Source organism: Phascolarctos cinereus, unplaced genomic scaffold (genome assembly GCF_003287225.1).
Source record: "Phascolarctos cinereus isolate Bilbo 61053 unplaced genomic scaffold, phaCin_HiC Scaffold_1;HRSCAF=81, whole genome shotgun sequence".
Classification (NCBI taxonomy): Eukaryota; Metazoa; Chordata; class Mammalia; order Diprotodontia; family Phascolarctidae; genus Phascolarctos; species Phascolarctos cinereus.
The window spans coordinates 277,123,595-277,142,870 of NW_027555514.1; the positions used below are offsets into that span (position 1 = coordinate 277,123,595).

General features: G+C 39.7%; 1 non-coding gene across 1 annotated transcript; it reads left to right on the forward strand.

Moving 5' to 3' along the window:
- Window positions 1–17,405: 17,405 nt before the first annotated feature.
- On the forward strand, window positions 17,406–17,512 carry LOC144455257 (U6 spliceosomal RNA). The gene has a single exon (XR_013483976.1). It is a non-coding gene; the product is annotated as a U6 spliceosomal RNA (small nuclear RNA).
- The last annotated feature ends 1,764 nt before the right edge of the window (window positions 17,513–19,276 follow it).

Consider the following 19,276-nt stretch of genomic DNA (forward strand, 5'->3'; position numbering starts at 1 on the left):
GTATGCCGCTGAGACCAGAACTCATGAATCTGCAGTGTTGTCTCTTGTTTCTCACCCAGTCTCTCTACCTCAGTCTCCCTGTGCCTACCACTGTCTCTATCTGTCTCTTTTCTTCGTTCCTGTCCTCTGATTCTTAACAATTTATTTTGCGTGCTCTCTCTCTCTCTCTCTCTCTCTCTCTCTCTCTCTCTCTCTCTCTCTCTCTCTCTCTCTCTCTCTCTCTCTCTCTCTCTCTCTCTCTCTCTCTCTCTCTCTCTCTCTCCCATTCTCCCATTGGTTCTCTATAATAAAATGGTCAACAATTTCCTTACTGATCTCTGTGTTTCATTTTTGAATTGCAGCCCAGGAAAGGCAGTAGGGGTGAAATGCCTGAGGGAAAGAGTGGATAGAGTGCTGCTAGGACTGGAGTCAAGAAGACTTGAGTTCAAATCTGGTCTAAGACACTTATTAGCTCTGTGACCCTGTCACTTCTCCCTGTTTGCCTCAGTTTCTTCATCTGTCAAATGAACTGGAGAAGGAAATGGCAAACTACTCCAGTAGCTTTGCCAAGAAAGCCCCAAATGAGGTCACAGAGGGACATGACTGAAATGACTAAGCAACTTGGACTAGGCACTGGGCTAAGCCCTAGAGATACAAATACCAGCAAGCAAAACAATTCCTGCCCTTTAGGAGCTTATGTTCCAATGGGAGAAGAGACCTAAAAGGAAGTGGGAGCGGACACCCAATGGCAAGATGTAGAAATAGCTAGGAAGCAAGTTTGCATGGAAGGAGGGATTATAGTGAAAATGAATGATGTAAAAATAAGACACACCTACAATTTAAAAGAAATTCATTAAACGTATTTCTGCTCTACTTTCTTATCTAAAGAGGGCTCCTGAAAGAAACATAGATTTTGGTTCAAACAACGGGGCCCAGGGCAATTTACTCAATTTGTCATGGCAAGCACTCTCTGTGCCCCATTATTTTCAGTGCCCTCGGGCAATGCCCTGTTCTTCCCAGCCTTGGAATGGTTTCATAATTGGTAGATGGGGACAGGGAAATCCGTGAAACTCTAGGGCTCTACTCTGATCTAAATGAGTTCCTGTCTCTTTTCACATTTTCTGATGGTGCCAAGTGCTGCCCAGAGCTTTCCGAACCAGCCAGAGAATGGCAGCAGTTTTGTATGAGGCACAGAGCTTGAGAGAAGGGCAAAGAGATCAGACCTCATCACATGCAAACTATTCTGACCTGGAACATTGTGGTCATGGAAGATCTGGCCCAGATTCTCCAAAGCAAGGTAGACATTGTCCCAAGAAAAGTCAGGCAGTGTGCTACCTCCCTACACCATCTCACCCACATGTACAGATACATAAACACTTTTTCACACACGGAGACACTAACACACTCACAATACACACACTGACACACTCAAGTTCACAAAAATACCACACCCACAGACGCCTTCCATAAACTCTCTCTCTCTCTCTCTTTTTTTTTTTGTGGGGCAGTTGGGGTTAAGTGACTTGCCCAGGGTCACACAGCTAGTAAATGTCAAGTGTCAAGTCTCAGGTCCTCCTGACTCCAGGGCCAGTGCTCTATCCACCGCGCCACCTAGCTGCCCCCATAAACTCTCACACATACAGTGTGCTGACCTTTCCCACCCTCCCTACAAATAAAAATCTAAAAATACACAGTCCAAACCAGAAGGAGCAGTTTGGTAGTCTGTTTAGAGGGCCCTCAGGCTACATTTCATAACCCAGACCAGGCAGATTGCCTTAGGCTGAGCATGCAGCTCAGGAATAGAAGATCTTAATCTGCCTCTCAGAAAGCACTACTCCTTCCCAGTGCTATCAAATAGTTAATCAACACCTCTCCTTAGTAGGCTAAGCTCTCCTGCTGAACCAGGGGCACTTGACAGTGGCCACAGGGCTAGCCTTGAATCATTTTGGGGGGGAGGAATCTGAAGTATTCTTCCTGCCTCCATCCATGTTTCTCTGTATAGTCTCAGAGTCAGGAGCTAAGTTCGAATGTCACCCACAACACTCACGAGCTAAAAGCCCTTGAACAATTCACTTGCTGTTCTGAACGTCAGTTGCCTCCTCTATAAAATGAGGACAACACTTTGTTGGGGTCTCATAGAATAGAGTCTTGTTTATGTATCCCAAGTATTCTATTCAATTCAACAAAGAAGTACTGAGCACCTGCTCCATGCTCAGTTACAAGAATGTAGTTTTAGGCTCTGGCAATGTGAAGACAGAAAGACAAGAAAATAAAAGAGAAAAAGTTATCCCTTCCACATCCTGACTTTCCCCATTGAGGTTTTGCTACATCATGGGTCGGCATAAGAAATTGAATTGGAATTCTTTGGGAGTTTTGGGGAAGCCACAGATGGCACACGAAGGCCAGCAGAGTACACAGAAAAACTTTAGAAACTCTGAAATGCACAAAACATATGTATAGCATTGTATAATATCAACATAATTTATCTTTTAATACCATAATAATTCAAACCTCTTCTCTGTTATGAAGGGAGGGCTACAAGCTTTTATACAGATTTTCCAGATGGTGGGGGCACCAGGCCCCTAACCCCCGTGATGTGGAAGGGATGACTGTAACTCAAAGGAGTTTTGGAACAGCAGGGAGATTTTAGGATAATTCTACAGTTATCAACCTAGCTGACTTGGAGAATTAGTGGTGGTATTTTAAACAGAAGCATGGATGCATGGGTAAAAGGATGCAAGGGGTTGGAGAAGGAAATAATGACTCTAGTGTTGGACAACACGAACCTTGAATGGCTTGATTTTCCACATTTGGACCCAGGTCTTCCGTCTTCAAGTCCAATAATCTTTTCCCTACATAGAACTGGCTCTGATACTCCCATTGGCTGTTTCTGGTGCTATCACAGTAGCTAATTCTTTCTCTCACAGTGCACTTCAGAAGAAATGTTAGCTTAATAAACTTATTTTTGTATTCAGAGGCATTTTGTAACACTATTATGTTAATGTCAGAAGCTGTATGAATCCCTGTGAAGTGCCAGATTAAAGTCCTTTGGCTAGGACAAATCAATGGGGTTTTGCAAGACAGAAGAAACCCTACTAGGCTGGAGGTAGCTAGAAACTGTGGTTGAGTAATAATGGATCAGAAGGAAAGGATGAGTCCCTGGCTTCTCAGAGAAGCTCCTGTGTGGATGTATTATCCTGACTATTATTCTAAGCATCTCCATTATTATTCTTTCACTGGTGTAGTTGGGCTAAAAAAAGAAATGCTTATGCGGAGATTAAAGGAAGATTGGTGCATGGTGGGAGGATCAATAAGACCATGGCAATGAATCCGAACTCTCCATTTCACTGGAATGCAGGGATGGCAGGCTGAGACTACAGGGTCTGAGCAAGAAATATTTACAGAGGAAGGTTGGATCCATATCATGTCCCTACCCAACAGCCCAGTCCAGCCTGCGAAAATGACTGACTACCATGAGATTAATGCAATGGGAACATTGGGATCTTTGTAGTGTTAAAGAGGTTATGCTCATCATCGTCATTATTATTATTGTTAATAATAACTTATCAGAGTACATAATTTTGCAATTTTTAAAGCATTTTCCTCTTCATAATGAATCTGAGGCTGTTAGAGGTATAGTATAGGTCTTGTAGTACAGTACAGTAGCATAGTATAGCTCTCACAGTAGTATAGTTTTTTTTTTTAGGCAATTGAGGTTAAGTGACTTGCCCAGGGTCACATAGCTAGTAAGTGTCAAGTGTTTGGTCTGAGTCTGGACTTGAATTCTGGTGCTCTATCCATTGCACCACCTAGCTGACCCAGTAGTAAAGGTCTTGATTGAGTTTGGGCTGTCATCATTGTCATTGGACAACATTTAATTAGGGTAGTGAACTCCTAGTGAAGAAATGCCCTCCACCAATGCAGATTTGCACTCTCTCTGAAAGTTATGGTCTTAGAGAATTGCCTAAATTACTGGAAGTTTGTGACTTTTCCAATATCATGTAGCCCTTGTGTGTCAGAGGCAGAACTGGAATCCTGCTCTGAAGAGATGTGTATATATACACACATATATATATATATATATATATGTGTGTGTGTGTGTGTGTGTGTGTGTGAGAGAGAGAGAGAGAGAGAGAGAGAGAGAGGGGAGAGAGAGAGAGAGAGAGAGAGAGAGAGAGAGAGAGAGAGAGAGTGTGTGTGTAAGAGAGTATGTATGTGTGAGTGTTGGAGTTCTCTTTCTTGAAAGTCTTCAAGCAGAGGCTGGACAACCAAGTTGTCAGGTATGTTATGTTGAGGATTTCTTTCACGTACGAATTGGTCTAGATGTCCACTGATGTCCTTTCCAAGTCTCAAATTTGATGAGTCAGTGATTTCAAATGCTGCTTCAGAAAGCACAACTCTGATGGGCTGGCCACATTGTTCAAATGCAAAATATACCCTTGCCAAAAAGACTGTTTTATGGAAACTCACCCAGGGCAAGTGTTCACATGGTGGTCAGAAGAAGCTATACAAGGACTTTCTCAAGGTCTTTCTTAAGAACTTTGGAATTGATTGTGTGACATGGGAGACACTGGTACAGGACCACTCAGCATGCCCATACTAGAGAAAGTGCTGTGCTCTGTGAGCAAAGCAGAATCGAAATAGTTCCAAAGAAATGCAAGATGCACACATTTAGAGAATAATGCCCCCCCCCCCCAAAATGGTCACAGGGACTATTTGTGCCTGACCTGTGGTAGAACATTCTGAGTCATATTGGCCTCATCAGCCACAGTCTGACACACTGAACTTGACTCCAGCATAGGGATATCGTTTTGGTCCTCTTCAAGAATGAAAGGACCAAACAGCCCGCCAACCAGCTTATTCTCTATCTACTACTCTGCAGTCTCTCTAATCCTTCCAATTAAAACTGAACAATCACGGAATGGGAATGAACTGTCTCTGAAAAGACTGAGTGTGCCCTGTCTCAGGAGATATTGAGGAAGTGGCAGGATAACAATTTGTTGGCAATTTTGCAGAGGGATCCTTGGTGCAGGTTTATTTGTTTTAATTCCCAATTGAAAAATAAATTAGTAAATCAACAAGCATTTGTTAAGCACCTACTATGTGTCAGACACTATGCTACATGCTGGATATACAAGGAAAAGCAAAAACAGTCCCTGCCCTCATGGAGCTGACAGTCTAGTAGGAGAGATGCTAATATGTCCCCTCCAAAAATGCCCCTACATAACCCAAGCTATACACAGCCGATGAAGGGTGATCTCAGAAGGGAAGGCATGTGATGAGCAAAGAGTCTGAGAAGCCAAGTCATTTGCCCATGGTCACACACCTGGTTAGAAGCTGTATGTGGTGATGGTGGGGGCAGGGAGCATGATTCAGATTCAGGCATTTCCTGATCTTTTTCCATGTCAGCCTCCTCTCTATGACTTCACCAGCTCGCAATTACTTCTTTAGCTCTTTGTTAAGAGCAGTCATTATGAAAATTGTGCTCCAGGTATCAGAGGCTTGATAACAAAGCTGATGTTCCATTATTTCTTCCTGACAAGACTGTAAGACATACATTTGTCTAATTAGATCTCCATTTCTTAGCTGGGGGTACATTTAGGCGGATGGGGAAGCAGGGCGCTGAGAGAGGAGCTCTCTGTACATGGCATCAAATTCAGGATTTCTACTCAATCGGAATCAATTGATGAGCATTTATTAAGCACCTGCTATGTGCCAGGCACCGTGCTGGGTTCTAGGGATACAAACAAAAAGTGAGATGGCCTTGACCCTTGAGGCTGAGGGTACAAAACATTTACAGAGAAGTATGGGATCAATATGAAGCTGATCCACATTGATGGAGGGGGTACCACCAGGAACTGGAGAAATCAGGAAAAGCCTCTGGAAGGAAGTGGTCTGGAGTTAAACCTTGAAGGGGACTTGGGGTTCCAAAAGGTAGAGGTTATCAGGGATAATAATCTGGGCATGGGGATGGCTTGTGTAAAGGCAAAGGGATGAAAGATGATGTTTTATACAGAAAAGAGTAACCAGGACTTTTTGGATAATTACAATAATAATAAGAACAATAATAGCATTTTTTCTATGGTGCCCACTGTGTTCCAGGCACTGTGCTAAGCACTTTACGAAATCTCACTTGATCTTTACAACAAGCCTGGGATGTAGGGGCTTCTCCAAAGCAAAGCTAACTGGAGAAGACTGAATTCACAGCCTGTGTTTCAGGGAGCAAAGGTGTAGCATGAAAGATTCTGAACCACAGTCACAACTACACTCACTTCCTCTGTGGGGTTATTCTTTCCTATACACTCAGTTCAATGAGTTTATTTGAAAACAAAGTGGATGAGACATTCTCTGTAATGACTGGATTTCCCACTCCTCACTTTCTAACTGCCTTTCTTTACCTCCTAGGGCCTGGCCCATAAGTACTTAACAAATGTTTATGGACTTGACCTTAGAGATTCAGAGATAGGCACTTTAAAGATACAAAATGTTACATACATCATCTCATTTGTCCTATCATAATACAATGTGAAAACATTATAATCACCACCATACTCATCTGTAGGCTACCTCTACACTGGATCTCCTACTGCCCTAAGAGAACCCTGTGTTTATCACCAAACTCCTCTTTCCCATCAAAATGACACTCAGGAAAAGTCTCTCATGATGCATTGTGGACAAGTAGCAGAAATGGAGAGGCAGCCTGATATAGTGGAAAGATACCAAATCTGGAATTAGGAATCATGGATTCAAGTCCTTACTTAGCTCCTCACCACCATGTGACCCTAACCCGTTCACTTCTCTTTTGCTACCTCAGTTTCCTCTTCTGTAAGTTTGGACCAGAACTTTTTCATATTGCTTTCTATGAGGGTCAGCATTGCATGGTGGATGGAGCCAGGAAGATCTTGGTTCAAATCCTGCCTCAGTCTTCCTAGTTGTGTCACTTTGGGTAAGTTGCTGAGGTTCTTTGTGCCTTATCTTTGTGCTTCAGTAATTCCTTCCAGCTCTAAGTGTATGATTCTATTATCTCTAAAACCTTCTGGTTTTATAATCCTGACTGGAAGCCAATTCAAGTACACGAGTTCAAAGCTAGCTGAAAGAATGTACCCAAAGAAAATTGATTAGTGGATAAACTTGGGAAGGGGAAGAGTCCCTGGTGATTGATTAAAGAGCTCTGGCTTAGTCCATTCAAATAAACAAACACTTAAAAATTTATTAAGGGCAGTGACATAGTCAGACCCATGTCTTATAGATATAAATTTGGCAGCTGTGTAGAAGATGGGGTGGTCAACCCTTTTTATCAATGATTAAGACATCAGAAGATGTGATTGCCAAGTCAGCAGATGATGATAAATAATCCATGGGATGAGTGAATTGGGTTCCAAACAATTCTTAAAGACTGGAATGATAGGGGCAGTGAGGTGGCACAGTGGATAGAGCACCAGCCCTGGAGTCAGGAGGACCTGAGTTCAAATCCGGCCTCAGACAGTTAATACTCACTAGCTGTGTGACCGTGGGCAAGTTACTTAGCCCCATTGCTAGCAAAATACAAAATACCAAAAAAAAAAAAAAAAGAACTGTGATTTTTGGGGCAGCTAGGTGGCACAGTGGATAGAACACCAGCCCTGAAGTCAGGAGGACCTGAGTTCAAATCTGACCTGAGACTAAACACTTGACACTTACTAGCTTTGTGACCCTGGGCAAGTCACTTAACCTCAATTGCCTAAAAACCAAACAAACAAATAAAAAAAGACTAGAATGATGGTCTGATTCAAGGAAGAGGAACTTAATAAGATTACATGAAAGGTCTGGTACTCTGGTCTATAATACCAAATCCAAAAGAGCTGGATCATGGAGATATTGGAAGCAATTTAGGTGAAAAAGACCCAAGAGTTTTAGGGAATGACCAATCCATTCTAATTCAGTTATGTGGAGTGCAAACCAAAATAAAATCAGGTGCCCCTAGAATACACAAGGATGTATAAAATAAAACAAATAAAATAATGTTAGTCATCACCCCAAACACTATTTCAGGTTCAAAGCATTCACATTCAAAATTATTGTTCAGGAGCCCCAACCAATGCATTCACTTTTACCAGTCAGCCAGAGGATACATTAATGCAGCTTGATAGATATGTGATGACCGGAACATGGAAGGTGTAATCTCTGCCCTCTGTCTGACATAGTAAGAGCACATCTCAAATACTATACTCAATTCTGGTCAACATATTTTAAGAGGTATATTGACAAGCCATTTCATAGGTCATAGCTGACAAGTTGGAGTGCAACCAAAGTAGGTCATCAGAATGGTTATGGGAAATGGAACCATTCCATTTAAGCAACCAATGAGAAATTAGGATATTCATCCTGTAAAAGGGAATAGCTCTACCTATATCTATACATAAATACGTGTCTATATGTATGTGCATATATATTGGGGGGAGGAGAAAAGATCAGTGAATTTAGAGCTAGGAGAGGTCAACAACCTCATTTTTACATTACTCTTTATGCACACTGCCTTCACATGCAAAAAAAAATTTGACTTTTGGAGGGAGGATTAGCTGTATTCTGCATTGCTCCAAAGGACAGAATCTAGGATTAATTTGCATAAGGTCAAGTTGGAAGGGAAGTTGGAGGTGATTTAGGCCAACTTCTCATTTTACAGATGAGGATACAGAAGCTCAGAGAGGTTAAGTAGTTTGTCCAAGGTGACACAGGTAGTAAATAGCAGAGACAGCATTTAAACTCAGTTTCTCAGGTATGACATGGTCTCATTTCCCACCTGGCTGCATTCATTTGGGATTCCCCTGATTTTCTCTACCGTGTTCTTGGCTGAAAGCAGTTTTCTTTAATCATTGTCTTCCCTCATTAGACTGTAATTGCCTTCAGGGCAAGGATTATCTTTTTTTTTTCCTATATGCAAGTAACACTTAGCAAGGTCCCTAACACATAGTAGGTGTTTATTAAGTATGTATTTATTGACTTTTAACTATTGACTGAGGCTCCAAATCTGCTATCCATGACACTGAACTACATTTCTATCCTTTAGTTTACATAGACATAGATGTCATAAAGCTCAATTGTGTGTTGTAGTGGAGAGGGAGCTGGCCTCCAAGCCAGGAAACCTGAGTTCGAGTGTCACCTCTAACACACACTGGCTGTATGAGTCAAGTCACTTAACTTTTCAGAGCTCTAGGCCAATGCTGTCTACTCAGCCACTAAACTGTCCATAACAATTCCTGTAGCAGCTGCATGTTTACTTAGAAAACCACCTACTATCTATGTTCTATTGTATTTTTAGTGTCCATTGTTAAATATTTCCCAATTACATTTTTTAATCTGGTTTGGGCTGCACTTTGGGTTTGACATCCTTATTCTAGGCAACTTTCTAAGACTCTGATTTGCAGAGAAGGGACTGGTCCACATTGTTAAGTGAATTACTTATTCTGATGAAATCCCAGGGACAGACGCTGTCCCTAAAATAATGATCTTATCCAAAATGGGGTGGCCTTGCCTGTGACGTAGTCCTTTCCTCACACCTGAAAGTTCAAACACTGCCAGGATGTGGAAAGGCTGAGGGGGAACTTTTCATATGGACTGCATTTGCATTCAGTAATCTCTCGAGTACCTTCCAGCTCTGATATGTTATGAATCTATTGGCTACAATATGCTGTCTGGCTTTGATTTCAATGTGGATTTTGTTGTCATTGTTAATGTTCACCCTCTCCCCGAATTTTAACAACTCTCCTGAGCACAGACACTGTGTTCCCTTCTCCTCTGTTGCGTGTCTTTTGCCACTTTTGCTTTTCCAGATGAGGGCTCAAAGGCCTCCAATCTCAAATGAACTGGAAAAGCAGGGTATGAGTAAGTGGAAATAATAGTGATTATCTAGCTGCTTGGTAATGCACCCTGTATTTATCTCCAGCCACTCTCCGTGGGCTTCAGAGCACTTTGTGAGCATTAGCTGCCTTGAATCTTTAACTATATCCCTACATATTAGTCAGAGTACATGCCATAACTTCATTTGTTTGGTAGCAAAAACATCATCCCCCTCCCTGCCACTCTTCCTTTTGGGCTCAATTTGTCCCATTCTGTCCCCCCTACCCAATCCTAAGCATTTTTATCTATTTCAACTTTTCTTATCAAAGTTGAAGGCAGTTGGTCAACCAACATTTATTAAATGTTGACTCTATGCCAGGCAAACTGCTAAGCACTGGGGATTCAAAGAAAGAGTGGTATTAAGGCCCTGCGTGACTTGGCTTGAATGTTCCTTTCCAATCATATAGGTATACATATACGCACATGTATATGCATGTATACATATATGCATGTGTGTAAAGTATATTATACACACATGTATTGCATGTAATATAAGATAATATATACACATATATGTGTATATGCATGTTATGTAAGGTATGATTTATGTATATATGTGTATGTATTTTTGTTCTTCTTGGATCCCCTATCAAGCCAGTCTGGACTGCTCACCCATACGAGAATGTGTGCCTTGTTTTCCCACTTTTTCTCCATTCCCTATGCCAAACTGATTTCTCAAAAACCAACATCAGTCAATATTTTACTCATCTGTTTCAGGTGATCTCCCAGCCAGAACTGAGGTCCAAGAGTAAGATCTCAAAGTACCTTGTACATCTATACACCTACACATGCCTATATATTCTACCAACCCAGATGTAAATGTTTAACTAAATAAATACAAAGTCAACGCATCAAAGATAATGTTAATTTGTGATTTTCTAAGTCAATATGCAATTTCTATTTGAGTTTGACATTGCTCTGTGTCAAAATTACTTCAATATGTATTGAGATTCTAGTGTGTATTTTATATGTATTTCAATACATGCTATACTTCTTCTAGACCACAAGCTTTTGGATTCTGCCTTTGTATCCATTCAATACCCAGCACAGAGTATTGGACAACTGACTCTGGATTCAGAGGACTCGGGTTCTTGACCCTACCCTGTGACCTTGGGAAAGTTGGTCACAATCTTCCTGGACCTCAGGATCCTCATCTGCAAAATGATCAGGTTGGACTAGATGATGTCCGAGGCCCTTTTCTGCTCTATGCCAATGATTCTATGTTTCTTACATATAATAAATGCTCATTAAAACTCAACCTCGACTTCGGTCTATCAAGTAGGTTTATACTAAACGATTCAAGTTCATAGTGATTCTGCACTTAGAAGGTCGTTATGAAACGGCTCAAGCTTATACCTCCAGTTAGAGGACACAAGAAAATATGGCCCTGCGGTGGAACTCCCAGCTCTTCTGGGTAGCTCCCGCATGCCCCAAACAAAGGGATAGCCAGCAACATAAGGAGAGGGTTGACCACAGGTCAATGAGAAATAATATCAAGTGTGGCAAATGTATTCCTTTACAGAATCAATTCAAGAAAAATGGAAGCAAGTCCTCAAGAGCTGGGGAGGACCCATTTATAGTTCCACTCACCATGGACTTTGTTCTCTGCACTCCTGTTCCTGGGTGAGTGAAAACGTAAGACAAAATGACTCTACCAGCTTGGCCATTCAGATGGAGGGCATTTCTCCTGGTCTTACAGAAAGGAACTGCATATCTGGTCAACACCAGGCATTGACCCAGAAGATATCACTCTTGAAAATACCAGACACTTGGAGAATTGGGCCTCCCTCCAGGGAAACTCAGATCTTAAATTCTTGTTGGATGGACAAGGAGGCCAAGTAGTAGAAGGGCGCCATCTGGTGAAAATTCCAGGTTAATTTCCAGCTTATTTTTTTCTTTCTGAAAAGTGAATAGATCTGAACTAAGGATTTACGCACACATCTCACCTGGCCTCTTAATTTGAAATGGCCTTCCATACGTAGAAAAGGAGTCTCTATTTCTCTTTCCAGTGCAAAAAAATGCAGAACAATGTCCATTTTTGCAACAGGAGTACTGTGAAGTATTTATTGAATACATATAATGTGTAAAATAACAAGCACTTGAGGATACAAAGATAGGGGGAAAATCACTGTCCTCAAGGAGGCTATTTTGTTGGAGAGGGGTGGATAATGTATACACAGATAAATAAAGAGAGAAAGGCCACTAGCAACTAGTGGCCTCAGGAAAAGTCTCATATAGAAAGTACCATATGAGTTGAGCCTCCAATTCAGAAGCAGAGTAAACTACAACCATGGGGGGGCAGTCTACACAAAGATACAGAGGTAAAAAAAATCAGTTCTAAGTTCAAAGAATATCAAATGGGCAAGAAGTGGAATAATACGACATGAGTCTGGAAAAGTGGAAGGAGGCTAGATTATGGAGGAGATTACATTCCAGGCTGTGTGAGGCTGTGCTCATGCCAGTCTACAAAAAGTCAGTAAAAGTGATTGAAGCCAAACAAATGCACACCAAAGGAATCCCTGCTGGAGGTAACACAACTTTAAAGAAGCCAGAGAAGATAAATTCTTATGTCACCATAAAAGTGCGAAGACTGTAAAAGAAAGAACAAATAGAAAAATATCACAGGCAGAGTTTTTTGCCCCCCTACTCCCAAAAGGCTTCTGAGATGACATCAACAATGACTAACCTATATGCCTATGGGCTCAACCTTATAAAATCCTTCATGGAAATGATGTGTGTATCTATTGAGAGAATCACTGAGGAAAACATGAGAAGGAAACAGGCAGGCTTGCCCAGATAGTTCTCTAGAGCAGAACACATATTTATGATTCCTTGGCTGACTGAGAGCGTACAGAATATAAATAAGCTCCTGCTGCATTTCATGTTCATTGATTTAAAGAAAGCTTCAACAAAGAAGAAAAAAATGCCACCTTGGAGGTTCATGTTAGACAAAAGATCTCAAATATGGACATCAAATCACTTGAGACAATGACAGACACAATTACAGGGATAACTTTCTTTTTTTTCTTTTTTTTTTCCTTTTTGGTGAGGCAATCAGGGTTAAGTGACTTGCCCAGGGTCACACAGCTAGTAACTGTCAAGTATCTGAGGCTGGATTTGAACTCAGGTCCTCCTGACTCCAAGGCCAGAGCTCTATCCATTGCACCATCTAGTTGCCTCAGGGATAACTTTCTTCAATGATACTTTGAGTAGTTACATAAATTCCAGAAGGAAAAAAAAGACATGTTGACTAAAAGTCAGAGGATTGACGCTTTAGAGGTTGAAGAGACTTAAGGGTTCACTGAGTTCAACTTTTTCATTTTCTGGCTCAGGATACTAATGCTGAGAGAGCCTCAGACTTATTCAAAGTCTCACAGATAGCGAGGGGCAGAGGCAGGGTTTGTACATGAGTCTTCTGGACCGTGAAGTCTATCCGCTTTTCACTGAACCACATTTGGCATCGTGCTTAGTGATATAACAATTCAGGTTCCTACGATGCTGGAAGGGTTACAAGGTATACAGGTGAGCCAAACAGGGTCAGAAAAGAGTAATAACTTGCAAACGACCACAGATTTAGAACTTCCCTGAAGTGAAGTTTCATAGCAGGTATAAACACATACACATAGACATACATAAATATACTGGCAAATGTCTGTATGTATCTGTGTATATATGTGTTTATACATATGTGCACATACATATAAGTATACACATATATACTCACATTCACAAATACACTGGCAGATATATATGCATATATACATATATACACACATAGACATACACTTGCACACTAGACAATTCTACCTCCTATGCAAATTTCAAACCAAAAATTATTCCCTATTGCAGGTAAGGTTTTCCAGATATTCATTCAAAGATGATTGGACCCTGGAAAACTAATTAGCTTCCTTTGTGTAAGCTACAGCAATAAAATTAGGTGCACATGGAAAACAAATTGGATGAAAAATCACATGATCCATATTATGCATACAGCTGGATAAGCAGCTCATTGAATTTGTCCTTCAGTATCTATATCTTGGGAAGTTGCTCTAATTGCACTATAAATAGGACCTAAAGTTGGGTACAAGTAGGTAATCATTTTAGACTGTATTTGAGGGATTGCCCAGACCTTTCACTATTTCCGCCCCCCCAAAGCCCATCTCTGTAATAGTCATATTCTTTTTAGCATCCTCTACATTCCTGAATCCTAGAACACTTATTGTGGAAGAATTAGAATTTTGGGAACCTTGAGGGTGAGTATGAGTAGGCAATAGGATGTTACCAGTAAAGACTTGGATGAGAAAGGTGGTATAAATGATCATTCTTCATTATCAACATGATTATAGATTTAAATCTAGAAATGACTCTAGAAGCCATTTTCTCAATTACACCCCACACTAGGTGGCAGAAGACCTAGACTCTAGTTCAGCAATTTCCTGGTATAGGGAGTACACACTAACAGAGGCGGGGAGCTGTCCACAGCTGAAAATCAGTGACAAAATCAAAGGAAGGTGAAGGGGAATAGAAGTTTAGCTGTAAATACTAGGGTGTAAAAGAGCAGTAGGAAAATCATTAAGGCTAGGGAAGCAATCTGGCTTTAGGGTACCTGAGTAGAGGCAAGAAGAATGAGATTGTTGGGTTTGGAATTGGTCAGTTTATAGTTACTGGTGAATTTTTAGCCTAGTAGCTGCATAGGCATCTCATTCAAATTATTCACATATTGTATTTCACTTTCTTGAGGACCATAGGAAAGCCAAATTGGTGAATGAGGGGTTCTGGTATTGAAGTATGAAAATAGTCATGGAGGAGTGGGAAAAGAGCTAGAATTAGAATCTGGAGGAGCTAATTTCAAATCGTAGCATTGACATGAAGTATTACCACAGGGAAATTGCCTAACCTCTCTGAACTCTCTTTATCTGTAAAATGCAGAGTAATAGCACTTACCTCACAGAGAACAAGGGCTGTTAGTTTTCCTTTCTTTGTATCCTTAGCATAGTGCCTGGCACAGAGCAGGTGCTTTAAAAATGCTTGTAGAGATACCAATATCACTATGGCTTCTGGGCTATGGCAGTCTGAAAATAACCTGCAATATCATTTATTTAAATCAGTCTAGGATACCTAATTTCTGTTATCTCTTTTATGACCTGTCTGACCTCTGGGCTTTGTTCAATATGGGGAAAATAATATTTATTTCACAGATTTATTCTAGGAAGACAATTTTGTAATTAGTAAAGTACCATGTGGTAGTGAGAAATTGTTATTTTCATTCCAAGTTCAAATCCTACCTCAGATTGTTACTTAACTGTGTGATCCTAAGTAAACCACACAACATCTATAGACCTCAGTGTCCTTGCTGAATATGGGAGTTGGATTTGATGGCCTCCCAAGCCCCTTCTCCCTTTAAATTGAGGATCTCATGATTTTGGTGGCCTTATGATTGCATATGCATGCATGCATACATTTGTAATATATATAGGCATATGTGCATGCATATGTATATATGTATACATATGTATTGAGCACACACATACATAATACGCACACACGCATATGCACACATTTGCACACACACATGCATACATGCATGTGCATATGTATGGCCATGCACATGTACATATATGGCACACAAATGTATACACACATATGTTTATACACACACGTGTATATATGTATGTATGTATCTATCACCAGTAAAGGTCCCAGGGTATTTGGTGGAATGGGGATGGGGGGAGACTGATCCATTTAGAAAGTCATAGATCTTAGATGGAAACTCCTCTCCAACCCACTAATTTTTAAAAAATGGGCATCACAACTGTTTCTGAGAAAACCTCATTAGTAAATATTTCTTTTGCTTGGCTTTGTTTCTATGATAAGAAGACTCCTGGTTACAGACTTGCATAGAAGTTTAATAATGACATCCTGGCTGATGAATAGGCTCAAGAACCAACAACAGAAACAATTAATAATGATGTGAAAGTGAACAATATTGATGACACAACATCCCAATGTTTCTGGGATAGATCCAGCTTTTCCCTGAGGAAAAAGTTGTCTGAGAGAACATATATCAACCAAATGAAAAAAGGGAGGATTAACAAACTGAACACAAATGTGACATTTTTGGAGAGGTACAAATAAAACAAAATCATGATGAGAGCAGAAGAGGAAATTTTAAAAATTAGAAGAGAAATAAACACATTGGAAAAGTTTACATGATTAATACATATGGGGGATGGTGAGGAAAAAAGCAGGGATTGGGGAGATGAAGAGTTGTGTGCAAGAAATAGCCTGGAGGCCAGGGTTGCTAGATAATGTAGAGGGGACTAATATTTGTTGATTGGCGGGGGGAGAGTGACATGTTTCTTTAAAAAAACTCATAAAATCATTATCAGAAAGGAGGAAATTAAGTTACTAAAAATGATAAAGGAAAAATATATAACAGAAGAGAAAAAGAGAAAATAAAACTGATTATGTTCCAACAAAACTGGGAATCTGTAAGTAAAGATTGTCTACAAAAATACAACATACCCAGATTAACAGGAGATGAAATAGAGATTTTAACTTAATATCTGAAAATGAAATTGGCCTAAATATAACAGAACTGGGGGCGGGGACAGGGGCACTCAGTCAAACTTGTTTTATGAGACAAATATAGTATTTGACCCTTAAACCGTAGATGGAAAGAAATAAAAATCTAGACCAATGTATATAAATTCAAAAATATCAGTAAAATGCTAGCAAAAAATTATGGAAATATATACAAAAAATATTCACTATGGTCAAGTTAGATTTATACCTGAGAGGCATAGATGGGGTTCTACATTAGGAAAACAATTAACAAAACAAATAATATTGAAAATAAAACCACTACAAACCACAGGCCAGTGATTTTCCTAAAACATAGTTCACTCCCTTACTATATTCATTAAATTTCATTTGCATAGTTGTTTGTATGTTCATTAACTCCTGGAATGTGAGCTTCTTGAGGACAGATTGGTTTTGTCCTTTTTCAGGACTCACAGAGAGGGGGGAGGGGCTATTAAGGAGATTGCTTTCCCATCTGCAAGTACCTGAGACCTTCAGCACTGAGCTAGTACAAGGCAACAATGTACATGTGCCATGAGGTACAATCCTTGTAACGTGTCTTTTTGGGTACATGCACGTGCACACATACACATATATGTATATGTCTCCATTTTCTACCTCTCACCCAGCATTCCATCTCTCATCTTGGAAACCAGGACTTCAGAATGGTAAACATTCATCATGTCTAGCCTGGACCAACTCACTCTACCACTCTGATATCTTCATGCTGCCATGTTACTATTATTCCAGCCTCCATCTCCCACCCTGACACCTTGAGCTTCTGATTGGTGAGCTTTCACCATATCCAGCCTAGTCCCAAACTCAACATGTCTCCTAGCCTTCATTCCCCAATCCCCATATTCCAAATCTACCTACAAAACCAGTAATCAAATCAACCCTATCAAAACACTCTTTCCTGACCACTACTCCACTAAATGTGTTGACTTCTACTAGAATATAAGCTTCTTGTGCTCACTTCAGTAGCACATATAATAAAATAGGAATGATACAGAGAGGATTAGTATAGCCCCTGTGCAAGGATGACACACAAATTAGTGAAGCGTTCCATGTTTTAAAAAATATGAACTTCTTGAAGGAACAACTTGGCTTATTTATAAGCACAAATGCCAAATTATACCATAATGTAGTAATCATCAAAACTATTTCCTATTGGTAAAAAAAAAAAAAAGAAAGAAAACACATCATTAGAATAGATCTGATAAGGAAAAATCACAAGCAATTCAAGTTAATAATCTTGTGTTTGACAGGCCTAATTGGATTATAAATTACTTAATAGAAAAGCTCTGTATTTGAGAACTTATAGGAAAATTGGAAAGCAGTTTGTCAGAAATTAGGTTTGTACCAATAAATTATACCACACAGCATAATAAACTAAATATGAATATGCAGCCTGAATTAAAGGTTATACCACACATATATACACACAAAATTAGAACAGAATCTTTAGAAATTAGAAGGACCTTTCACAGCTATGGCTAGGGGGAGGTCTCTCACCCAAGATATAATTTTTATTCCATAAAATAAAAAAGTGTCTGCAGAAACAATATTAGTGAAACTAAGATCAAAGGGAAATGTTTGAACTAAAACATATCTGCATCAAATACTTTTTATAATGGATGTGGAAAAATAGGGACACTAATACATTATTAGTGGAATCGTGAATTAGTCCAACCATTCTGGAGAACAATTTGGAACCATGCCTAAAGGGCTGTAAGGCTATGCATACCTTTTGATCCAGCAATACCATTACTAGTTATGTATCCCAAAGAGATCAAAGAAAAAGGGAAAAAACCCCCTAAATATACAAAAAATGTACAGAAGTTTCTTTTGTGGTGGCAAAGAATTGGAAATTGAGAGGTTTCCCACTTATTTGGGGAATGGCTGACAAGTTATGATATATGATTGTGATGGAATATTGCTGTGCTTTAAGAAATGATGAGTAGGATAGTTTCACAAAAACCTGGAACGACTTATATTAACTGATTCAAAGTGAAATGAGCAGAATTAGAGAACCCTGTACATAGCAACAGCAATATTGTAGCAACGGTCAACTGTGAAAGATTTAGTAACTCTGATCAAAACAATAATCCAAGACAATTCCAAAGGACTCAATGATGAAAAACTCTACCTACCTCCAGAAAGAGAAGTGATGAATTCCGAATGCAGACCGAAGCATATAGTTTAAAATTTTTTTCTTGCTTTTATTTTTGCAACATGGCTAATATAGAAATATGTTTTACATGGCTTCATATGGATAAAAGGTATCATATGCTTACCTTCTTGAAGGATGGAAAAGGGGTGATGGGAGAGAATTTAGAACTTAAAATGAAGTAAAATAATTGTTAAAAAAGTTTTTGATAATGATAATGCAAGATATATAGGGAACTAGAATAATATACAAGACAAAAAGACATTCCCTAAAGGATTACTGAGCAAATAATATAAAAAACTGACCTCAAATCAATACTTTAAAACCATTAACAACCATAGGAAAAGCTGCTCCAAGTCATTAATAATAAAAGAAAGTCAAATCAATATAGCTCTGAAGTTTTACCTCACACCTAGAAAACTGGTAAGGATGCCACAGATGGGAAGAGTCAGTATTTCAGGGGTTGTGGAAAGCCGGGGTCCATTATATGTTGTTAGGTGAGCTATGAAGTGGTCTAAGCATTCTGGATACTAATTTGAAATTATGCTAAGGAAGTGACCATAATCTCCATACTCATTGACCTAGAAATTCTACTACTAAGCATATATGCCTCAAGAGGGTAAGGGCAGAAAGTAGGGTGTTATGTACAGAAAAATATTCATAGCATCA